Source organism: Oryx dammah, unplaced genomic scaffold, assembly GCF_014754425.2.
Source record: "Oryx dammah isolate SB20612 unplaced genomic scaffold, SCBI_Odam_1.1 HiC_scaffold_7, whole genome shotgun sequence".
NCBI lineage: Eukaryota > Metazoa > Chordata > Mammalia > Artiodactyla > Bovidae > Oryx > Oryx dammah.
Window position 1 is genome coordinate 42,281,701 of NW_024070191.1, and position 25,088 is coordinate 42,306,788.

Sequence of the window (25,088 nt, forward strand, 5' to 3'; positions counted from 1 at the left end):
CATGGGCACCGACCCAAACGTGGGCGCTGAAGTTGCAGAACAGCATCAGTTTCATTTTTCTGGGTCACTCAGATGATCCAAAAGGCTGTGTTGGTTTCCCAGATCATCAAAATGAAAACGTGAATTGTTGAAGAGAATGTCTCCGTACCCTGAGATCACATCCCCAGACTCACTTTGGGAAACAAAGAAGTGAACTGAAAACGCAAGCTCTGAAAACCTCCGCGTCGAAAAAAAAAAGAAAATCTCGCGTCAAAAAAAGGAAAGAAAACCTCCGCGTCGTCAACATCTTTCTAGGGCCGCCCAGGCCGGCTGGCAGCCTTGAGGAGTAGGTGGGACACACTCGTATTTGTAGCCATATGATTTAATTCTTACTTTCCCCCAAATATTTATTCAACACTCCCTGTCCTGTGCCAGGCAGAAGGGTAGACACTGCTGAGCTACTGGTACTTTAGATGGGGCCGTTGTCCTCAGAAATCTCAGAGTCTATCAGGATGGACAAACATATATTTTGAAAAATGGCCCCATGCGATTCATTGGTCCTGTCAAAATGACCCCAGAAACACCACTATGTACAAAGTGCTGTGAGCAAATGTAGAGAAGCACGGGGTTGCTGTTTTTTTTTTTTTTTTTTTTAATCTTAGAACTAGCAGGGGATTGGAGAGCAGTCAAAACTCCCTCTTAAAGATGAGGTAATCTCATTTGCCTGAGTTTTCCTTTCATCAGTGTATATTTTTCTCATCTCTGCCTGTACCTCGATGGCCAGTGATACCCAAGAAGTCACCTACTTTCCTGGGAGGTTCTCAGTGTTCAAGAGCCATCCTCCTGTGTGCCGGGGTCCAGCCCCGGTGGATCCAGGGTGATTCGAAGGTGGGGGGACGGCGTCAGCGTCTTTGGAAAAATACATATTTAATTACAGATATAGAGAGAGATTAGAAACGGATAGTGTAGTAGGAGATAGTGTAGGAGAAAAGGAGGGTGAATCCAGATGGGAATTCAGCCAGAGAAACGGGAGCAAGAAAGAAGCAACATGGGGGAATCAGTCTTTCCGGAAACTGATCCGATTCCTTTATTTTGGGGTTTGCTTATATACCTTTTGTTACACATAGGGATGAACACAGAGTCACACGGGGGTCAGCAGTCCTGACCTTTATCAAAATCAGGTGCTTCACATAAATGTATAACAAAAAAAGGTCTTAGGGATATTACATCATCTTCTGGCCATGAGTGAGACCTGCTGACATTTTATGATCCTTTCTTTCTGATAACCAAAAAGCTTATTTTTTCCAAGGGTGTTTTTTCTTAAACCAGGCACCACCCTCCAAATAAAGTTGCATTCCTATAGGGTGAGGGTGTAGTGAGTTACAATCAAGAAAGGAATTTATTTAACCCAAGGTTAACATGATTAATCTTAAAGGTTAATACTTATTTCTCCTATATGCTTAAAGGTTAATACTTATTTCTCCTATATGTTAGTTATATTCATTATAAAGGCAGGGAATATGGAGATTTAGCAGCAAACATCAGCCCAACAAATGAAAATCCTTTCACCAATGCTCCCCTTAAGATCTGTTTAGTCTTAAGATAGTGATAAAGTTACATTTTTACATAGCAAGGACACAGTAATTTATAACAAAGTACAGTGATCTAGTGCAAAAGAGAAAATCCATTAACTCAAAAAGTCTAGTATTGCTAACCTTAAAACTACTATATTTCCTTTTCTATATTCCAAATACATTAATTAATATATTCCCAGGTGCCTAAGGATATGGAGGCCTGGCGGCAATCATTGACTCAACAAGAAGAAAAAGCCCTATGCTAATTAAGACTCTCAAAACAGTCCAAAACTCTCTGTGCTGTTTATGGTTGAGAGGTAGTAAACAGTCATGTGCTTAGTGGCAGGAGTATGGATAATCCTGTCACACAAGCTAGTCTGTCAGCAGAGAGGTTTCACCTGAGACATCCTTGTCCCACCCAGGGGAGGGAATTAGCAGCAATTATTGACACAACAAATGAAAAACCCTTCACCAATATAATTCCTAACCAACCCACTATACTAATAATTTCTAACTCCCCAAAAGAATTTGCCTTTAGTAAGTCTAAAACATCTCGTGCCTCTCAGATTGAGAGGCTGTAAACAATCACATGTGGACAGACGAACCTATACAGGTGGGCTAGATAACCTTCAGAGGAGTCCGTAAGCTGAAACACTCTTGTAACGCCCAGGAATTTTTATTGCCTTGGAGCTGCACGTTTACTCCTTCTCCGAGAGAAATGGTTATGGGGGAGAGCCCCCCGTAAAGTCAGAGGTGTAGGCAAGAGCATAAAACAGACTCTGGTTTTGGGGTAGATGCTCGGGAACAGGGGGTTTCCTGAGGCTTGATCACGCCTTTGCGTATGCCAAGCCTCTTTCCTCATGACCTTTGCCATGGGCGGAGATCCTCACACTGGCCCCCGGCACCTGTGATTTTAAAATACATTTTGAGTAAACATATTGAAGCTCAGTAACATAGGAGATGAAGAGTTGGCTAAGCATGACCATTAAATAGAGGATTCCGACTCAAACGGCCATGATTTGGCTCTGACTCTTACTATCTGGGCAGACTTGGACACATGGCTTCATTCTGTTTTGGCATCTGCACCTTTGCAATAGGAATAAATGGACGACGCATAGCAACTAGAAGAATGAATGGAATTGTAAATGTAAAGCACTTAGCCTAGTATCTGGCAAAAACCAGGTGCTTCAGGAAACAGTGGTGAAGAATTTGCCTGCCAGTGCAGGAGACACAGGGGATGAGGATCTGTCCCTCCTTTGGGAAGATCCCCTGGAGGAGGAAAGGCAACCCACTCCAGCATTCTTGCTGGGAAACCCCACAGGTAGAGGAGCCTGGTGGGCTACAATCCATGGGATCACAAAAGAATCAGACACGACTGAGCGACTAAACAGCACGAATGCTGGCAGCCCTCAACAGATACAGGTGCCCCCTGGGCAAGAATGCAGGCCTGGTCGTCTCGCCCACCCACCCTGGGATGTTCTGAGTTCTAAAGGAGAACTTAACGGTGGGTGATGCTTTTCTTTCATAGCAGGACTACACCTTCCCATATAAACACTTTGTAAATTTTATTCTATTTAGGGGAAAAAACTGACATCGTATATTAACAATAGGATGCTAAATCCCGTGAAACTTGATTTCTATAGAAGCTCAGCTCATCCACTAACTCATCCTGTTCCTTAGAGTAAATCATTTTGCCTCTCTAGGCTTTAGCTTACTCATTTGTAATATTTAGAAGATTGCAGTCACCAGATGATTTAAAATGTGTCCTTGGGTTCTTTCTAAGATTTCCAAGAAGGGGGCTTTTTTTTTTTTTTCATAATAGATTTCATCTTTTGGAGCTGCAATTTATGGGCGTAAGGACACTGCTGACTTGGTGTTTATTTGCCAGAGGATCCTCTCTGTGGTTTGTAGTTGAACTGAAACTTTGCAAAACTTATATATCCTGGTTGTTTTCCTTTTTTTTAAATATAGAAGCTATGGTTGGAAAAATCAAATGTGTCAGTTTCTATTCTGAGGTTGCCAGTCTTTGCACATTATAAATAGAACTTACAGGAAAATGGTTTCGTGTAGGAGCAGTAACGTGCTATTTTTCCATCGTTCAGATTAGATTTTAATCCCTGTCTCTGCTGCTTACTACTGGGCTGACAGCGGAACCGTTATTTCACCTCCTTGAGGACACTTCACACATAGACCGGCACATGGAGCCTGCTCAGGGAACAGACACGTCTCTACTTTGCTTTTTTTTTTTTTTTTTTACCAGCATCTTACATACACACTCACAGAAGTCCAGATAGATGTCTTCATATACCTTATTGTTCTGTACATTGTTATAAATTAAGCCTTTTTTACTCATTTACTTTACTTTTTAACTCCTAAATGTATTTTGAGTACTGCTAAAAAAGACAGCTGCTGTGGTTCCGTCCCTCAGTCGGGTCTGACTCTGCGACCCCATGGACTGCAGCACGCCAGGCTTCCCAATCCATCACCAGCTCTCAGAGCTTGCTCAAATTCATGTCCATTGAGTCAGTGATGCCCTCCAACCACCTCATCCTCTGCCGTCCCCTTCTTCTCCTGCCTTCAATCTTTCCCAGCATCAGGGTCTTTTCTAATGACTCAGTTCTTCGAATCAGGTGGCTGAAGTATTGGAGTTTCAGTTTCAACATCAGTCCTTCCAATGAATATTCAGGACTAATTTCCTTTAGGATGAACTGGTTGGATCTCCATGCACTTCAAGGGACTCTTAAGAGTCTTCTCCAACACCACAGTCCAAAAGCATCAATCAAAAAAGACAGTAGATTATTGATGTTTCTACGAATTGTAGTCCAAATGAAACCTGATTATTTATGAGCAGTAGGATTCAACAAAAATCTCATTTTCTCTAAGTTTCTATTAACATCAAGCTAATGTACCTCAGAAACCATAGCATTAACAGCTTTTGGGGTGACCCATTTATAACAGGCCCCATGAATTGCACTGCAGACTGGAGTATTTGAATTCAATACAAGGTTGCCAGACTTCACACTTAACATTTAATTTATTCCTAAATATCTAGTTCAACACTCAGAGTCTTATCATTCCTGAAAATATCTTAAAAAAACTGACATTTTGTATTGGAACTCTTTGATAAAGGGCACTCTTGATTCTTTGATTTAGCATTTTGAGAATTCTACAAGGAGACCCCGATCTTTTTATTCTTTTGTAGAATTTATTTACTTACATGTTGGCGGTGCTGGGGCTTTGTCGCCGTGCAGGCATTCTTCTGGTTGCGGAGAGAGAGGACTCTCCAGTTGCCGTGTCCCGGCTTCTTGTTGCAAGGGCATCTCTTGTTGCAGAACAAGGGCTCCAGGGCGCTGGCTCGCAGTTTGTGCAGAGGTTTAATTGCCCTGCAGCATGTGGGATCTTCCCGGGTCAGGAATCGAACCCACGTTTCCTGCATTGGCAGGCAACTTCTTTACGTCTGAGCCATGTTTATTCTAGTCCTTCCACTCATTGTGAGGTAAACAGTGGACCTCTGGCCTTTCCACGGCCCCCTTCAGGACACACTGACCTTCCCTGGTGTGTGGTCCTGGGTGTCCTTCCAATCCACCCATCAGTTGGTATTCCTCCTATGCTTTAAGGTCTGTTACACGTTCAGTGTTTTCCGTAAAGCCCAGGATCACCGCTCACCTTGCCGTCTACTCTGTGGGCACACCTGAAAGATGAAGCCATTTCTGCTCTGCTAGGTTTATCACTGAAATTATATTGTCAGTCTTTTTAAGCACTTGTCCTCTACTCATACTTTTCCTATAAACCCCACTCTCTCTGGAAAAAATCCACTCATTGCAAGGGAGTAAGCGTAGGGCCTGCCTCTCAAAGGCAGGGGCATCCGAGAATTGTGGACTTGGGAAACTGCACGGATCTCAGCGTCAGTTTTTGCTTCTTCCAGGTCTCCTTCCTGTTCTGTGTCCCAGACAGCATTGGGGAGCTAGAAAATTCCCTTCATGGTGAAGAGATCATGCCACACAGGGATGCCTTTTTTATTAATTAAGTATTTTTATTTCATATTGGAGATCGTTGAGTAACAGTGACCGTGTTATAGTTGCTGTGTTATCGTTCAGGAGCACAGCAAAGTGACTCAGTTACAGGTATCCATGTACCTATTATTTTCCATTCTTTTCCCATTTAAGCGATGACAGGATGTCTTCTCAGTTTTGCTTTATCAAAAAGCCCGTGGCTTTAATCTGAAGGGGGCAGGATACTAAGCAGAAACAAAATTCCTTCTCAGCATTTTTGAGTAGTTAAATTCATCATCTGTGTAGTTTGCACTGGTCAGCATTATTCTCTGATGGGAAGAGTGTTTTTTGTTGTTGTTTTTTTAAAGAATCCTGTAGGTCTCTATTTCTTTTTTTTTTTTTTTCCATCAGATTTTGGTTATAATTGATTACTTTTTGTTTTTCTATTTTTCCAAGAAATCCTACGATAATTCAAGAAGCCCATGTTTCTTCCATCATAAGTCTCAAACATCCCTCAAATGTGTAGTTTTTGGCTCTATATTAATTACCAGTTCTCAATTGATTCCTCCTTGAGGGATGGTTGAATTTCTGCATAAATCTTCTACCATCCACTCTATTTCCAGTTCTCCACTTTCAAAACTAACCTCAAACTTTCAGCTTGTATTATTAAAGTCATATTCTTTAATCACATAGGGAAGCAGCCTCAAAATGAATTCCACACAAGAAGTCCAATGTGGCACTAGTCGATATAATATGGTGAATACCAGCTCTATGATTCAAGAATTTTGAAAGACAGTACACAATATTTGTTAAATCAACAATTGCCTATTTCCTAATTAGTTTTAAAAATTTATTTATACTGAATTAATTTTTTGAATAGTAAAGATGTTTAATAATGCCAAGTAATAAAATCTTTTTTTCTTTCCAAACCAAATAAAATGAAGAAGTTTTTTTTTTTTTTGTCATTTATTTGTTTTAAAATTTTTGGCCACAGCACATGGCAAATGGGATTTCAGTTCACTGACCAGGGCTTCAACCTGTGCCCCTTCAGTGGACGTGTGAAGTCCTAACCACTGTACCACCAGGGAAACTCCAGCAGTTTTGTTTTTTAAAATAGTTATTCAGCAATAGCAACAAAACTAAAATAAAGATGTTTCATTTTAGGCCATAGCTTTTCAAAAGCTGCACTCTGGAAAAGTCAGAGAGAGGGTAGAAACTGCTGTGTATTAAAGCAGCATTTCTAAAGGGAGGAATCTTATCGCAGGCCCACAGCATGCTGAATTCCAGAATAGTCAGGAGGCAGATGACTCACTTGAGAGCCTCACCCCATAGAAGTGCGGTATACTGTAGGGTATACTTGCCAGAATCAAACTAGGTAGAAAATATTTAAGAAAATTCTCAAAGAAAAGCTCAGTACCCATGCCATCTGATGGAAGAGGGGAAAAAAAAATGATGGCACACAAAAAACCCCTTGAATAAAGATTCAAATGGATGTGGAGAATTAAGACATGGAGTGGTCCAGAAAAAATAAAGCAATAATATAAAATCATTTAATTTCAAGGTTGATTTCAAGGTTAAAGAAAGACTTCCCAAGCATCTGGAAAGAGATGATGCCTTGGCAGACTTGAAAGTGTGCCTTCAAGAAGAAATGTGCGCGTCAGCCGTGAGGCGTGTAGGAGCTGAGAACCTGCAGTTACATGGTCTTAAGATCTGACGCAGTGTCTGATCCGAAAACCCGCCTTTCCTGGGGTGGAAGTGGAGGCTCCTGAGCCTGTGGGGATGCTCAGTGCTAACCGTTCGTCCCAGAGCAGGACTCCTGGACGGGTGGTTGCAGGACCACGGCTCCCTGCTAGATGGCTGAGATTTCTGGGAGCCTCAGCTTATCTGAAGCTCGTCCATCCTTTCCTCACTTTTCACGGGTGTCAGGTCTGTGTCTCCGTCTGGAATTTTCCCTTGCCATACTTCTCTCTCTCTCATAAACGTTCCCTCCAATAAACGTCTGGCACTTCTAAGTCTGTCTTCTTTTCCTTTTTTGGAGAATTCATTGGTACAGGGCCTTTATATTTCTATTGAGCAAAATTATAATACAGAGACCGTAGTACAATGTCTACACATTTATGAATGTTTTTAAAATGTAAAGCTTAAGGACAAAATACCTAGCCAGATTACTGTTCAAGTGTAAAAGCAAGATACATGCATATCAAATATTCCAAAGCCCAAAGAACCAGGAGACTTTTTGGAAGAGCAATACTACTTGAAAATGCAGTACAAACAGTCAAATGTGAAGGAGATAATTGTTTAAAAGGAAAGTGATCAATAGAATCTTTGATGTCATGACTTTATATATAAAGGAGAGAGATACATATTTAAATACGAAGGAACTTGGGTAATATGAGAGCAATAAACATTTTATTAAAAAAAAAAACTGTTAACAATATGCTCTCCCAAATACTGTACATCCAGGAGTCAAAGATTTCTTCCACTTTTTTTTTTTTTAAAATCACTATCTACTGAAATCCTACTTGTTCTTTAGGAGTTAGCACAAATAGAACATGTTTTAAACCTTTTAAAAAGCAATCTCTACTTAATATTAGATATAATGATATTTGGAGAAAGAGCCAAATAGCAAAGTGCTTTGGTTTCATGCTTCTCTAGCTGGGCAGCAATCAAAGAACAAAGAGTACTATTATGCACTTTAATTCATATTTTTTATGTGCCTACAGATACAGATTTTCTCTAAGTTTCTAATATTTGGCTTCTACAGAACAAAGCCTCTAACAAATGTCCTTAAAAATCTATAATCGTGGTTTTGCTTCATTATTTTAGGCTAAGAATAAGGACAAACATAGCTAATAGGATTTTGCAAATCCCTCATTTTCTTGAGATTCAACGTTGAGATGCCTTACAGAGTAGTCTTTGTGCTTTTTATCTGTTCTTTCTCCCTGAAAAATACATTTTAATAAACAGAAAACTTCAAGCTAATTGAAAATAAAAAAAACAAAAACAGAAATCATGGCGTAGTTAAATCTCTTTTTTTCTTTAAAAAATATATAGATTTTCTTTTTTCTTTTTCATGAGCAGATGTTAAGTTGGTAAGTTGATTTTCACGTGAAAAAATTTCTCGCTAAACTGTAACCATTTTGAATACCGGAATTCTAAGATCACCTACTGAATTCTTGGACCTAGAATAGAATGGACCGTTGATAACTCCCGGGTGACTATGTACATGAGTGATTGAGCTTCCCCTAAGTTTTAAGAGGCAAAGCCAAAACTGTATTTCTGTTATGTAACATCTGGTATGTTCATTCATATTAATCTTTACCAAAGAATTGCATATATAAAATATTTGCTCTTAATTTTAAGAAAACTTTCCAAGATTTTGGCTTCACTAAACCCAACATATTCAGTATTTTTATCAATAAAGAGGACCAAATTTTGTCTTCACACTTTTCTTATACTAGGATTTTTGTAATACTAAATTTTAATATGTTTAATAATTTTAACTTTACTTAAGCATTAATAACATTCCAAATAATTATTTAATTACACGTAATTTTCTTTAGATAATTTCAAGAATAGATGAACAATAAGGAACTTAATTATCGTGATAAAGAACTTAAAATCAAATGATTCCTGGGAGTTTTCATGCTTTCTTGTTTTCTCCCAGCTAATGCCTCTTATATCATCCTTCAGGAGAAGATGAAAACACACAGAAACCTGAGCATCAGAGGTTATTAGGTATGACAGGGCACCAGCTAGCAATAAATAAGCAGAACTGTGGAGAGCATAGTAAAAACAGATATACAAATAGGATAACAGGGACCCAAATACAGTAAGTGCCCTACACAGAACCTTGAACTTCCAAGATGTGAGCATTCACGCATCTAGTCGTGTAAGTCACTTTATGTGTCGGGCACCCTCTGCAAGTGACTGTGCTTTTGTGTGCCTTCCTGTACAGTCCTGTGTAGAGCGCAGCAGTGAGGTCATTCTGTTTCAAGCCCGTGATGTCTAGAAGCAAGCGTAAAGGCTGCAGTGATGTAGCTGGTACTGCTAACAAGTGTACTGTACTACTGCACATTTCAGGGTAAAATACTGTAAGATTAAAAATGTTTTCTGTATTCTATGTTTGTTTTTTATGTATTATTTGTGCAAAAGTATTATAAATCTAGTACAGTACAGTATTATAGCCGGTCATTAGTTGGGTGTGCATGCGTGCCCAGTCGCGTCTGACTCTTTGTAACCTCATGGACTGTAGTCCACCAGGCTCCTCTGTCCGTGAGTATTCCAGGCAAAGACACTGCGATGGGTTGCCATTTCCTCCTGTTGGACTTATGAACAGATTGGACTCAGGAACGTGCTCTTGGAATGGAACTCCTGGCTGTGTAGGGGACTTACTGTGGTGCACGATGGATGGAAAAGGATCTAGAAGATTCCTGCACACCATAGACTAAGATGCAAGCTTCCCTGGGGGGCACGACTGTCTGAATGGCAGTCTTCTGAGGCTGTGGAACTGCTCTAGGGGGTGCCAGCAGAAGCCAGCCATAGGAGGTGCCCGGCCAATGCTAGTCTGTGCTGAGCCAGACTGGCCCCGAGCAGCCGTGTGGTGGCTGGAACCGGACATTGCATCAATGAGAGAAGCTTCCGGGCTGCCGCAGGAGCATAGCAAGACCCAGAAGAGAAACCCACTCGTCCTCTAGTGCTGGGAAAGCTGAACACTGTATGAGCTAGCGGAGGAGGAGCCTGGCGGGCTGCAGTCCATGGGGTCACACAGAGTCGGACAAGATTGAAGCGACTTAGCAGCAGCAGTGTGAACTAGCGAAGGAGATTTGTTTACAGAGCCCAGCTCTGTTGCAGGGGAGAAGGCAATGAATTCTGGATTTGCAATGGTTGCTGGCATTTAGCAACGTCCACAATTAAATATTTTGGTGTTTAGCAACATCAGCCATCGGGTTACAGAAAATCAAATAACGTTTCCTGGTCCCCACTAGCTCCCTGCTCCTCAGGCTGTGACTTGAGCTGAGCGCTTGTTATTTTTATTCTGTAAGTGCTCAAGGGCTCCTAGAAACATCTGTCCTCCACCGCAGTCCTCATCACTGCCACAGCGGTCAGGCGCAGCAGCCACTGGGCTCTCCAGACACTCGCGGCAGTTGGCACCGTGTCACAATCCCCCACAGGTGCCTCTTTGATTAACTGTGATTGTCACCGCCTGCTCCGGGCTGCTGGAACTCCATGTGCCATTAGAGGGGAGCTCAGCCCTGCAATCAAGCCCAAGGGTGCCACCAAACCTCTCAAAGCCCATCTTTGAAGATCTATTACCTGGGACCACTCCCAGGGCAGAAAATCACATACTGACTTCAGCGGAGAAGGTATCAGTTAGTAGTGATTAATGAGGGCTCTAAAAGTAGACGAAGAACATGTACAGGGAAGATCCCTTTCCCCTCGGGGTGAGTGCAGACAAAGAATCACCAGGAAGGGGAAGGACCCCTTTCCCAGGGCTGAAATCAAGTCCTCATTGCACACACGGCGCCTGAGATGCCCTGGAGAGCGAACGTTCCTGAGGTCGTAAGCCCCCTGGGGGAGTGGGGAGGGGAGCTGGCCCCAGATCGCTCCTACACGCCCAGGACCTTGCAGGAGCTGCTAGGAGCGGAAGCGGATGTTGTATCAGCGTCTTGTCCCGCAAGGGCCTCCCCCGCAGTGCACGAGACCCAGACTGGCACTTCCGGGTCCCTTTCGTGCCCTCTGCTGACAAAGCTTAATTTCATGCCAGGGACAAAGGAGAGCAGGCCTGGGGATTCAGACGGGTAAAGCATCCGCTTGCGATGCAGGAGACCTGGGTTCAGCCCCTGGGAGGACCCCTGGGGGAGGGGACGGCCACCCACTCCAGTGTTCTCGCCTGGAGAATCCCACGGATGGAGAAGCCTGACGGGCTACAGTCCATGGGGTCGCACAGAGTCAGACACGACTGAGGGACTAACACTTTTGCTGACAAATGAGAAATATTTAATGGGTCCATCAACAGTATTACAGAGTAGGCAATGAAGGGTGGATTTAAAGTAGAAAGAAAAAAACTATAGGCTATCACAGAACACTATGTGATTATGGGCTATCGTATAGCCATTAGGATTATATTTGCAGAAAACTTTACAGAGCAAGTTTGAACACATCCTCTAATATGATATGGAGAATGGAGAAGAGTCAGCCATGCTTGTGTGTGTGTTCTTTTTTTCTTTCTTTTCTTAAGTGAATGAAGAAATCTATATGCTAGTATTGAAGCCATAGAGGAGCAATATAGTAGTAATAATAACAGCAATAACTATAATAGAAACAAAAAAGAGACTCTTTAAGGAAAACTGAGCCTGTTTAATGCACTGGTGGTCCACCCAACATGACATTATAACAGATATATACGGAGTAAAAGGAAAACATGGATAATTCTAGAATTGATAAATTTGCCTCCAAAGTTATGTAAAGGAAGTTTCCATTAATTTATTCAGCATCATTTTCATGCTACATTTTCATATAACTGTTTTACTCTTTCCCACATCTCAGAAATAGTAAGAAATATACAAATAAATTGTTTTAATCTTTTAAGAAAATCTGTTCAGAATTTCTTTGCTGTAATTAAAAGAAAGTTGTTTAGCATGGCTTCTCTTTGAAAGTTGCAAATATAGTGATCTAGAAAATTAGCTCATACCACAGTTAGTTGTATAAAAAGAATATACATCTTTATAGGTTTTTTTTACTGATCCAATCTTTCTTATGATCACTACCCACTGCAAAAGTAAAGAATAGTACAATGTAAACTTTTAAATTTCACATTATAATTTATTACAAGATAGGGAACAGAGTTCCCTATGTTTTACATTATGACTTTGTGGTTTTACTTATTTTATACATAGTACTATGTGTCTGTTAATCCCAAACTTCTAATTTATCCTTCTCCCCCTACTTCCTCTTTGGCAACCGTAAGTTTGTTTTCTTTGTGAGCCTTTTTTGTTTTGTTTTGTAAGCAAGTTGTTTTTTTGTGTTTCATGTGTAAGTGATATCATATTGTGTCTTTTTCTGTCTGACTTACTCCATCTCCAGGTCCACCCATGCTGCTGCAAATAGCATTATTTCATTCTTTTCATGGCTGAGTAATAGTCCACTATATATATATATATCTTCTTTATCCATTCCTCTGAACACTTAGGTTGCTTTCATGCCTTGGCTATTGTGAATTGTAGTGTTATGAATACTGGGGTGCATGTATCTCTATAAGTAAGAGCTTTTTCCCAGATATATGCCCAGGAGTGGGATTGCTGGATCGTATGATAACTCTATTTTTTTTAGTTTTTTGAAGAATCTCCATACTGTTTTCCGTAGTGGCTGCACCAATTTACATTCCCACCAACAACGGAGGAAGGTCCCCTTTTCTCCACCACCTCTGCAGCACTTATTATTTGCAGACTGTTTGATAACCAACCCAATACTTTATTTCATTATTGCATTCCTGCTGAGACCTTTTCAGTCAAATCCATGTTGCTGGCAGACTAGCAGGGATATTGATTAAAGGAAATAGTAGAGACAAGGGCCATTCATATAGTTCAAAAATAGCATTCTTCTTAAAGGTTTTTGGCTAATTACTCCTGTACTGTGTTATTTAGTTTTTCTTCTTTTAAAATTGTCTCACCATTCTAATTTCTTTTCTCATTATCAATAAATCATTAATTTCTGTTATAATAGAATAAATCATAACAGCATTCTGTTATCTATTTTATCAGATAGGATTAAGTGTGGCCTAAGTGACAAGACTCAAAATTAAAAGTTTTTTAAACTAATGTTTATTTCTGACTCAAGTGAATAGGAGGACCTCACGCAGGAGGTCCTTGGTTGGTATAATGGCTCAGAAATCACCAAGGATTCTCTCTTGTTGGGCCATCATCCTCAATGATTAAATTCTTCCTCGAGGCCCAAGAACAGCTCCCTAGCTCCAGCCATCATGTTCCCTTTCAGCAAACAGAACAGAAGCCGAGGAAGGAGAAAGCATCCTCCTTATACTCCTGGAATTCATACACTGAACTTCCTCTTACTTCCTTGGGCCACACCATAGACACGCATCATGGCTATCTGCAAGGGATACCGGGTCACGTGATCTTTTTAGTTTCTTCTGGGCAGCCATATGTTTAGCGAAAAATATAAGGGAATTGGAAGAAATGGATATTGGCAGACGTTTAGCAGTCTCTGTCACGTATATATTTTACAGATGGTGGCCACAGCAAGTGAGAAAATAGTACATTGTTTAATTTTACTATCTAACTTGAAATACAAAGACATCATTTTCAAGAGTAATCTGTGATATTCAAATAACCATTGCTGTCCAAAGACTATCTCACGAGTATATGTTCTATAGATAAACATCCTCCTAACACTATCAATGCAAAGAGCTGACTCATTTGAAAAGTCCCTGGTGCTGCGAAAGATTGGGGGCAGGAGGAGAAGGGGACGACAGAGGATGAGACGGTTGGATGGCAACACCAACTCGATGGACGTGGGTTTGGGTGGACCCCGTGAGTTGGATGGACAGGGAGGCCTAGCATGCCACAGGTCATGGGGTCTCAAGGAGTCAGACATGACTGAGCGACTGAACTGAACTGAACACTATCGTTCCAAAACACTGATTTGTCTGGTTACATTAAAAATATGAAAGGAAGTAAAAAAGTAACCATAAAGCAAGCCACCATCTTTGGGAGGACTACTAGGGCAAGAAACAGACAGTAACGATGAGAATGTAAGGTCCTTGTCTTAGCTGTGGTAATGCTATATGAGGTAATCAAATCTAACAATGTCAATGTATCTGTAGAGTGCTGGTTTGTGCTAAAGTAGTGGATGGCAACTTTTCTGCAAAGGGCCAGATAGTAAAATATGTTAGACTCTTTTGACCACATAGTCTATGTCACAACTACTAGGCTTTGCTATTTTAGTTTGAAAGCAACCAAGGATAATTCACGCATGTTTATGGTCCAGTAAAGTTTTACTCACTAAGGCAGATAGCTGTCAGGAGTTGGCCCTGACTTAATGTGGGTATTTCCAGCCAACAAGAAGCTAAGACACTCAGCCTTCTAGATCATCAGTCTGCTAGGAGCACACAGGCTGGCTCTGTTCCTAGGGGCAAGAGAAACTGGTCTGGTGAATGGCTGGCTCATCTCTTCCTCAGTCATTATTATAACAATTCTTAACTTTTATGTTATTTCACAGTTTTAAAAGCACGTGTACCTCTATATTTCACTATAAAGCTGTGAATTATGTAATTTGGATATTTGATCAGTAGTTTTTAGGAAGTGGAGGTTAAGTACCTTGATCAAAGGAATGAGCTATGAACTGTGAGAATAACGAGATAAACTCCTGTTACCAAACTGGTTCTGTAGCATCTTAAATTAGAGAATGCACTTGAAATAAAGGAAGATAGGTTAATTTGCACACATTTTTTGGACAAACTTTTTGAGAAACAATATAATTGTATTCAAATCTTTAGTCTCAAGGTGTTCCAGATTCAGCTTTGTGGATCTCATCCTTGCCTGTCTGTCCATATTATTTTGAAACTGTACCCTACATAGAAAAGTTATTTCCTAAATCCTTCTTCCAATTTATTACATGTACTCCCACAACCTGCCACTATTTATGATCCAGGTTCCTGACAGCTGTGCCTGAGACGTAGCTTGAAAACACACTGATTGCCCTCTGCTGTCACCACCAGAGATTTCTGTCTTGAAGATAATGTCAGCAAGGTGACCAGGCATTACTGCTTTTGCTGCATACTTCCTTGCCTTGCTAAACACTGTGCCTTCTGTGATTTTCTTTTCCAAGTGCTGCAACCCCCCCTCATCTGTAAGTGTGGAGACAAAACATCTCAATACCACATCCACACATCTTTTGACAGGAGCAGAAGTAATAAATAAGGATACATGTGTGCTTGATGGTAGCGCTCACAGCTGGATCATTTTCTCAGGTTTTGATTCTTGTCAGCATCATCTGTTATGATCACCAAATGATGACCCCCTCACTGTCATGTTGCCAAATGTGTCTCATTATTCAGGTTTTTGATTTGCCAACATTCTCTGAAAAAATGTAGACACCAAGCTTCTGGAAACACTTCCTATGACATAACAGCCATATAACTTAGAACTTCTGATAGAGACCTATGACATGAGTTCTTTGAAAGAGGGTTTGCTAAGCATTCCCTAACCCACTGCAGTATTCTTGCCTGGAGAATCACATGGATGGAGAAGCCTGGTAGGCTACAGTCCACGGGGTCGCAAAGAGTCGGACACGACTGAGCGACTTCACTCACTGGGCCTTGTATAGCCAGCTGGATGTCTCAGATAATGAGCCTAGAAAATTCTCCTTTGATTGAAGTATTCATGAAAAGGAATCCAGGAAACCTATATATGAGTGTTCTTAAACTTGAGTATTTCTAATAAACGGACTTGGTCTTACCTGGTCTGCCCTGTTTCATTCTTTGTCATCCTCTCTGTGTGCACGTCCATCCCTGCCCACCTCCACTTGCTGCCAGGATTCAGGGGTCATAACTGGAGTCAGTGAACATTTTCTGTGGAGAAAGTTATCTCACTAGGAAAATGAAGAAATAGCAACATATTACTAATGCCTCTTTGAACTGAGATGATGCATTGTATGGCAAGAATACACAGAAGAACTGTACAAAAAAGATCTTCATGACCTGGATAATCACGATGGTGTGATCACTCATCTAGAGCTAGACATCCTGGAATGTGAAGTCAGGTGGGCCTTAGAAAGCATCACTATGAACAAAGCTAGTGGAGGTGATGGAATTCCAGTGGAGCTATTTCAAATCCTGAAAGATGATGCTGTGAAAGTGCTGCACTCATTATGCCAGCAAATTTGGAAAACTTGGCAGTGGCCACAGGACTGGAAAAGGTCAGTTTTCATTCCAATCACAAAGAAAGGCAATGCCAAAGAATGCTCACACTACTGCACAATTGCACTCATCTCACGTGCTAGTAAAGTAATGCTCAAAATTCTCCAAGCCAGGCTTCAACAATACGTGAACTGTGAACTTCCTGATGTTCAAGCTGGTTTTAGAAAAGGCAGAGGAACCAGAGATCAAATTGCCAACATACGCTGGATCATGGAAAAAGCAAAAGAGTTCCAGAAAAACATCTATTTCTGCTTTATTGACTATGCCAAAGCCTTTGACTGTGTGGATCACAATAAACTGTGGAAAATTCTGAGAGAGATCAGAATACCAGACCACCTGACCTGCCTCTTGAGAAATCTGTATGCAGGTCAGGAAGCAACAGTTAGAACTAGACATGGACCAACAGACTGGTTCCAAATAGGAAAAGGAGTGTGTCAAGGCTGTATATTGTCACCCTGCTTATTTAACTTCTATGCAGAGTACCTCATGAGAAACGCTGGACTGGAAGAAACACAAGCTGGAATCAAGGTTGCCAGGAGAAATATCAATGACCTCAGATATGCAGATGACACCACCCTTATGGCAGAAAGTGAAGAGGAACTAAAAAGCCTCTTGATGAAAGTGAAAGAGGAGAGTGAAAAAGTTGGCTTAAAGCTCAACATTCAGAAAATGAAGATCATGGCATCCGGTCCCATCACTTCATGGCAAATAGATGGGGAAACAGTGGAAACAGTGTCAGACTTTATTTTTCTGGGCTCCAAAATCACTGCAGATGGTGATTGCAGCCATGAAATTAAAAGACACTTACTCCCTGGAAGAAAAGTTATGACCAACCTAGATAGCATGTTCAGAAGCAGAGACATTACTTTGCTGACTAAGGTCCGTCTAGTCAAGGCTATGGTTTTCCCGGTGGTCATGTATGGATGTGAGAGTTGGACTGTGAAGAAGGCTGAGCGCTGAAGAATTGATGCTTTTGAACTGTGGTGTTGGAGAAGACTCTTGAGAGTCCCTTGGACTGCAAGGAGATCTAATCAGTCCATTCTGAAGGAGATCACCCCTGGGATTTCTTTGGAAGGAATGATGCTAAAGCTGAAACTCCAGTACTTTGGCCACCTCATGCAAAGAGTTGACTCATTGGAAAAGTCTCTGATGCTGGGAGGGATTGGGGGCAGGAGGAGAAGGGGACGACCGAGGATGAGATGGCTGGATGGCATCACGGACTCGATGGATATGAGTCTGAGTGAACTCCGGGAGTTGGTGATGGACAGGGAGGCCTGGCGTGCTGTGATTCATGGGATCGCAGAGTCGGACACGACTGAGTGACTGAACTGGACTGAACTGAACTGAACTAAACTGATGGCATTCTATTCCCTGTTTCTTTTATTGTTGTTTTTGTTTTCAGAATTGGTTCCTTAGACATTCTGTACGTAGTTAGAACTGCTCTTCAGAATATCTGCGGAGAATTACTTTATGAAAGGATTGCTCATGGTAAACAAGGTGTGTCAGAAAACATAAAATGTCCATTTGATTCTTTGCATGGGGGGAGGGAGGCGTAAGCGGAAAGTTTTGTGGTTTACATGTGGGACCTTCAGTGAGTCTTAGCTCTACAAAAGACAGCCAACTTTTGGAGTAGTCTGTTGACAAGGAAGCTTCCTTATTTCAGTCATGGCTGAACAGGACAAATTCACTTTTAGCATAGATGGTGTATTCAGTTGAATACCAATATTGAACAATTTTATCTTCTCTGTTGAGTCTTGGATTGTTTGAAAATTGTTCCACTTCTAATACCAAATATGCTCTTTTGAGGGTAGTCAGGGAAAAGGGCAAATTAAAAAAGTTTAATGGGAAGGGAATCTATTCCAGGTGAACTTAAGTTTCATCAGAGCAGCATACAATGATGAAGCAGAGAAATGAACTCTCATACAGTTTTCAGAGAAAGCAGACACTCATTTTAAACTATTGCACGTGAAGATGGCTATGTCAGTGAGAATTACAAGAGAAAATGGGAAATATGCCGGGGTCCAGCCCTAGTGGATCCAGGGTAATTCGACAGGGAGACAGAGCAGGCGTCCTAGGAGAAAACTTATTTAATTACAGATATAAAGAGAGATTAGAGAAGAATAGTGTAGTAGGAAAATAAGTGGAGAAAAAGATGCTGAATAACTTGGTTTACGTGGAATACCAATAAAGCTTTGAGACAAGAAGCTTGCACCACCTACGTAGGCCACAGTTGTCTTTCCGTTCTCCCGAAGGAGAGGAGGCACTGAGGCCTCCCCGGTCTGATCTTAGAATCCCAGGCAAAATTAGCAGGCTTGGTGAGTACCCACGTTCCAGATGGGAATTCAGCCAGAAGGAGAAAGAAAGAATGACACGGGGGAACCAGTCTTTCCAGAAACTGATCTGTTTTCTTTATTTTTCAGGTTTGCTTATATACTTTTTGTTATACATAGGGATGAATACAGAATCACGCAGGGTCAGCAGACCTGACCCTTGTCAAAATCAGGTGCTTCATATAAATGTATACAAAGGTTTTAGGGGTTTTACATCATCTTCTGGCCATGAGGCCTGCTGACATTTTATGGCCCTTTCTGATGACGGTCAGTCAACCAGAAAACTTATTTTTTCCAGGGGTGATTTTTTATTTAAACCAAGCACCACCCTCCTAATAAAGTTGCATTCCTATAGGGTGAGGGTGTAATGGGTTACAATCAAGAAAGGAATTTACTTAGCCTAAAGTTTAAAATGATTAATCTTAAAGGTTAATACTTATTTCTCCTATATGCTACTTATATTCATTATAAGGGCAGGGAATATGGAGGTTTAGCAGCAAATATTGGCTCAACAAATGAAAAACCCTTCACCAATATAATTTCTAATCAACCCACTATACTATACTAATAGTTTTCTAACTTCTCAAAAGAGTCTGTATTTAGAAAGTTTTAAAGCATCTCGTGCCTCTCATGGTTGGGAGGCTGTAAACAATCACATGTGACTGGACGAACCAGCTCAGGCAGGCTAGAGAACCTTCAGAGGAGTTTGTAAGTTGAAACACTCTTGTCACGCCCAGGAATTTTTATTAACTGGAGCTGCAAGTTAACTCCTTCTCCGAGAGAAATGGTGATGTGGGAGAGTCCCCCATAAAGTCAGAGGTGTAGGTGAGAGCATAAAACAGACTCTAGTTTTGGGGGTAGATGCTCGGGAACAGGGGGTTTCCTGAGGCTCGATCTCGCCTTTGCGTAATGCCGAGCCTCCTTCCTCATGACCTTTGCCAAGGGCGGAGTTCCTCACGCTGGCTCCTGGCAGAAATAGTTTGAATCTACAGCTCTGATAAAAATATGGGGTAGATAAGAGGTGTCTATGTAGATGATCTTCAGATCCAAGGGAAGGGATCAAAACTTCTTTGGAAAGGGTGTGCCTGAAAGAAAGAGAACCCAGGATTAAGTCCTGGGGATGTCCAAACTACTGCAGTCTGAAAGAGAAAGACAGACTCACAAAAGAGCAGTCATTCAGGAGGAGGAAACACAAGGGCATGGAGCATTGCAAAAAAAAAAAAAAAGATTTGTTCAAGAGAGAGAGGAAACGAGAACGGGATGATGAGGGCAGAGGAGCAACAGTTCACCGGCAACACTTGTAACAGCGCTTTGAATGGTGACGAGACCAGAGTTCAAGGACTTCCCTGGTGGTCCAGTGGTTAAGACTCTGAGTTCCCACTGCAGAGCACAGGGGTTCAATCCCTGCTCTAGGAACAAAGGTCCTGCATGCTGTGTGGAGTGGCCAAAAAATAAAGTAGAGTTCAGATTGGAGTGCACAGATGAGTGAGCCGGGGTGAGGAAAGCGTGGTGATCCTGTGTGGTTTCAAACATATAGAATCTGGAGGGGGGTTGTGAAAGAAACTGGAAAAGAGGAAAAGTGTAAGTGATCAGGGTGTGCATATATGTTGATGGGTATAATCCAGTGGTGGCCATGAGACTGACCATCTAGGAGAGAGAGCCTTCAATCTCCATTGTTTTTGACTCTAGTGTCATGCTAGAATCACTTTGGAATTTTTAAAAATTTCAATGGTTGGGCCAATCCCAGGTTATGTTAATCAACATCTCTGGGAGTGGGGGTCTTAGAATTGGTGTTTTGCAAATTCCCCACATAATTCAATGCGTAGTTGGTGTTGAGGACCACTAGACTCATTCAGTGGTTCCTCGGACTTGACCAGACTTCAGAAGCAGCCTCAGCGCTTCTGATTCAGGTTCCTGAATAATGCTAATGCTGTGGGTCTGAGGACCACGTCTTGACACCAGTGAAGCAACAGGACTTATGTACCGTATATAAAGAGGTGAAAGGGATGCGGTCCAGAGGACAAGTGGGAGGATGCAGCCTCGATGGTCAGAGGCTCCCTCCTCCATCATCACAGGAGAGGGCATCGATGGTGGGGAAAAGAAGGGATGGGAAGGTGAGGACATGGTCGACTTCATGGAGTGTGTGTCAGGTAATCAGATGAGAATTGAGTGGAGGGTGGAAGCATACATTTTGAAGAAAGGAAAAGATTGTTTTCTTATATGGTGAATGTTAAACTATAGAAATATATAGTTGTTGTTCAGTTGCTAAGTTGTGTCTGACTCTTTTATGACCCCGTGGACTATAGCCCACCGGACCCCTCCGTCTATGGGATTTTCTATGGAAAAATACTGGAGGGGGTTGCCATTTCCTTCTCAAGGGGTCTTCCCAGCCCAGGGATAGAATTCACATCTCCTGAATTGGCAGGTGAATCATTTACTACTGAGCCATCTAGTGTTGCCAAAACTTGGCCTCTCTTTACCAGTGCCTAATATGAAAAAGAGTGGTTATTTTGCTCTGCCAGGCAAAAGGGACCACAGGAGACTAATGCCCTCAAGACCGTGTGTCCTGTCCTGGAGCGGGTAGGGAGGAGTCATAGAGCTCCAGGAGCTGGGCGTGGTCAGCTTGGAGACATCCTTCTGATTGGTTGGTAATGAGGTCATGGGCATCAGCATCATCAACCTTCTGGTTCTAACTGGTCTAGAGGCTTCCTGCTTGGGGGCAGCACACAGTTAGCTTCTCCCACCTGGTGGAGATTTCAGGATTTGCAAAACAGCTCAAAGGACATAGCTGGTGGGCTGCCGACTATGGGGTCGCACAGAGTCGGACACGACTGAAGCGACTTAGCAGCAGCAGAATATTACCCATAGTCCTTGAAGAAGAGCTAAAGGTCCTTGACTTTGTTCAACAGCTAAAATATTATTTTGTCTTGCCTGTTTTCCTTTCTGCATTTTTCTCAATTCTCTGATTAAATTTTTTCTTTGACTGACGTTGTTCTACAGACAAAAGGCAGGCAGAGGACATAGGGGTGATCCCTCCTGGGGAGGCCTCATAAGGTCCTGTTCAGTTACAGTAGTGATGCCAGGCAGTCCCAGTTTAGGTTTGAATCAGGAATCTTAAAAGGAAAAAGAGCCTGCTTGTATAATTTTCACTTACAGCAGTCAGAAGTGACCGATATGTAAGATTCTTGTTCAACTACCATTTATTAGTAATCTTCTAGTATTAGTCAGTGGGCCAAATCCTTTTTGTGTAGATCCATCCATAGAAAAATGGAGAGCTGGCTTCTCTGCTAAGAGCTAGATGATAGCAATGGATGAGATTATAGCTATTGAAACATTTCAAAGGCTGTTTATGGTGATGATGTATCTAATTATTCTTGCATTGACGTAGTCAATGCTTTCACTCCATCTGATCATTTTGGGATCAGCTTGTCTTTGCCTTTTCTCTTCAGAGCAAATGAGCTGGTGCAGGCAGGCAAATCACACAGCTGTTGACACTTGTTTTGTTATAGCCACGCGTTCCAGGAAACAAACTCACTCAGAAGGACAATGCAGATAGTGGAGTGCAGTTTATTACACTGGCAGGCCCAAGGCAGAGTCTCCTCTTAGCCAAGGACCCCGACCAGCATTTGTGAAAATCTTTTATACCTCATGTGTACTTGTCTGAACCCACCACCCCAATTTCCTTGAGACTTACATAAGACAAAGGAAGGGTAAATACAATCACAATAACCCCATCATTCAAGTGTTAGGTGATCAAGCAGTTGATAATCAATAAACCTGTGGTTATACTCCAATAGATACAGAAAGAATTTATGACCTGTCCAGAGGCAGGGGTGATTAGAGTATGTTTTCTCTTGCTGCTGGTGCTAAGTTGCTTCAGTCGTGTCCAACTCTGTGTGACCCCATAGATGGCAGCCCACCATGCCTCCCTGTCCCTGGGATTCTCCAGGCAAAAACACTTGAGTGGGTTGCCATTTCCTTCTCCAATGCATGAAAGTAAAAAGTGAAAGTGAAGTCGCTCAGTAATGTCTGACTCTTAGCGACCCCATGGACTGCAGCCCACTAGGCTCCTCCGTCCATGTATTTTCCAGGGAAGTGTACTAGAGTGGGGTGCCATTGCCTTCTATGTTTTCTCTTAGGCAATGAGTAACCTGGATGTGATCTTCAAGATTCCCCCGTCCAGAGGGGGGTCTTATCCTTCTATTGTAGTTTCCACAGGCACTAAGCACAGAGTTCAGAGCCCATTGGAGAAGTGGCCGAGCATGATCAGCATGAACAGGCCTAAGATGGGGTCCAGGCCCTATGAATTCCTTCTTCAGTTTCTGTAAATCCTTTGGAATTTCACTCTCCATGTCTTCATCTTCATCTGTGTACCTTCATCTAGGTACACAGAAACAGAAAATTATTCTAGGGAAATATTAATGTCTACCCAGGGTCACTTAGGGCACCAGAATACTCAGGAACTAGATTTGAAGATCCCTGGAAATGTATGTGTGTGCATGCTGAGTCACTTCAATCATGTCTGACTCTTTGTGACCCCATGGACTGTCCTCTGTCCATAGAATTTCCCAGGCAAGTGTATTGGAGTGGGCTGCCATGCTCTCCTCATGGGATCTTCCCCACCAGGGATCGAACCCACATCTGTGTCTCCTGCATTGGCAAGTGGATTCTTTACCACAGAGCCACTTGGGAAGCCTTGGAAACATGCTGGGATCGTTAAAAATCAATGTCTAGGATAAGCGGAAAAAAATTAAGGTAATAGGTTTTTAACAAGTATGTTCCTTTCAACATACAATGATAAGCTGCCCTTTTAAAGGATGCAAAGCCATTTGTGAATTATATGAAATAATCTAGCTTATAAAAAGTTGCTTTCTAAAAAGATTTAAATGCTTCTCTTGCTAGAAAGGAGTGTATTGCCTTGGAGAAGTATGGGGTTGGCATTTAACCTCTTTCTGCACTTTTTAATGACACTAAAATGTGTATTTCAGCCTGTTCAGGGAAATTCCAGATGTATCCCTTAATTCAGCGAGCAGTTCCTTATCCCTACCGTGCAAGCTCCTCCTCCTGTAATTCCTGCTACAAACTTGAAAGGGAGGGAAGTTAATACAGGCATCCCCTGCTTTTCAAATTTTGGCTGTTTTATGCAACTTTGTTTTTAGGAAGGCTTACATTACTAGTTGGTTTTGCTAACTGAAAGAAATTTGAAAAGGACTTTTGCTTTTACAAAAAAAAAAAAAAAAGAAGAAGAAGAAGAGCAAAAACAGCATTCAGAATTTGTTCTGCCGCAGCTGTGACAGATGCAGCGCCCCTGAGTCCAAGCTCGCTCTGCTCAGCAAGAGCCAGGCCAGTGAATCCCACAGGCGAGGTGTTAGAAGAAGGAATGCAGCTTCACTCAGAATGCCAGCTGCCCAAGGAGACGGCAGACTAACGTCTCAAAATAACCCTCTTGTTGGTGTCTGGATGCCAGGTTCTTTTATGGATCAGAGATGTGAGAGGTGAGGAGACAAAGGGAAAAGGCCATTTAATATCTCAAGCACCTCCTAGAATGGCAAGCCTCAGGTTGGGGGTAGGGCGGGCTGTGTTAATTTCTTCCTTCCTGCCATCCACAGGTGGACAGGGTTCTGAACAAAGACCCTTTCCCTTAACAGTTGGGAAGAGGGGCAGGATTCTCTGAGGCAGGCCATTCTGTCTGATTATAATAACAAAAGCGGCCAAAGAAACAGATCTAGCCTGGGAGAATCAAAATGGTCTCTTCCTGGTTACACCCCGCCCCTCAGAGTGGCACCACCTCCAAATCCTTCCCAGTCCTCTGGAACTACACTCAGCCTCACAGCATCAGGCTACCTTGGCCACAAACTGTGCCTGCGGGCATCTCTGCTTGACCTCACTTTATTTCCTGCATTTGTTAGCCAATGTAGCCTAAGGTCATGCTTTTTCACTTTATCCCAATTTTCCACCTAGGAAAGCTTTCATGGGAACACTCTTCACTCAGATAGCAGGGAAAGCTGTACTACGCTTCTTTTACAGGTGAAGAAAAGTTAAAATCCCAACCTCTTCAAGTCTTACCATAGATGCCACACACGGGACAAGGGGTCATGCTTTTTATTCTTTACCAGTTTTTCTCAAGAAAGGTCTCTGAGTGTGGCTTTTTATGCTTCTTAAAAATAAGGGAATTATTAAGTTTCAGGAAAGACTGAGTTTCTGGAAAGTGAAACTCCTATGCCCTGAGGAGTGAAGCGTTGATGAGGGGGAAGTCAGGACGGTTTGCTCCTCTCCC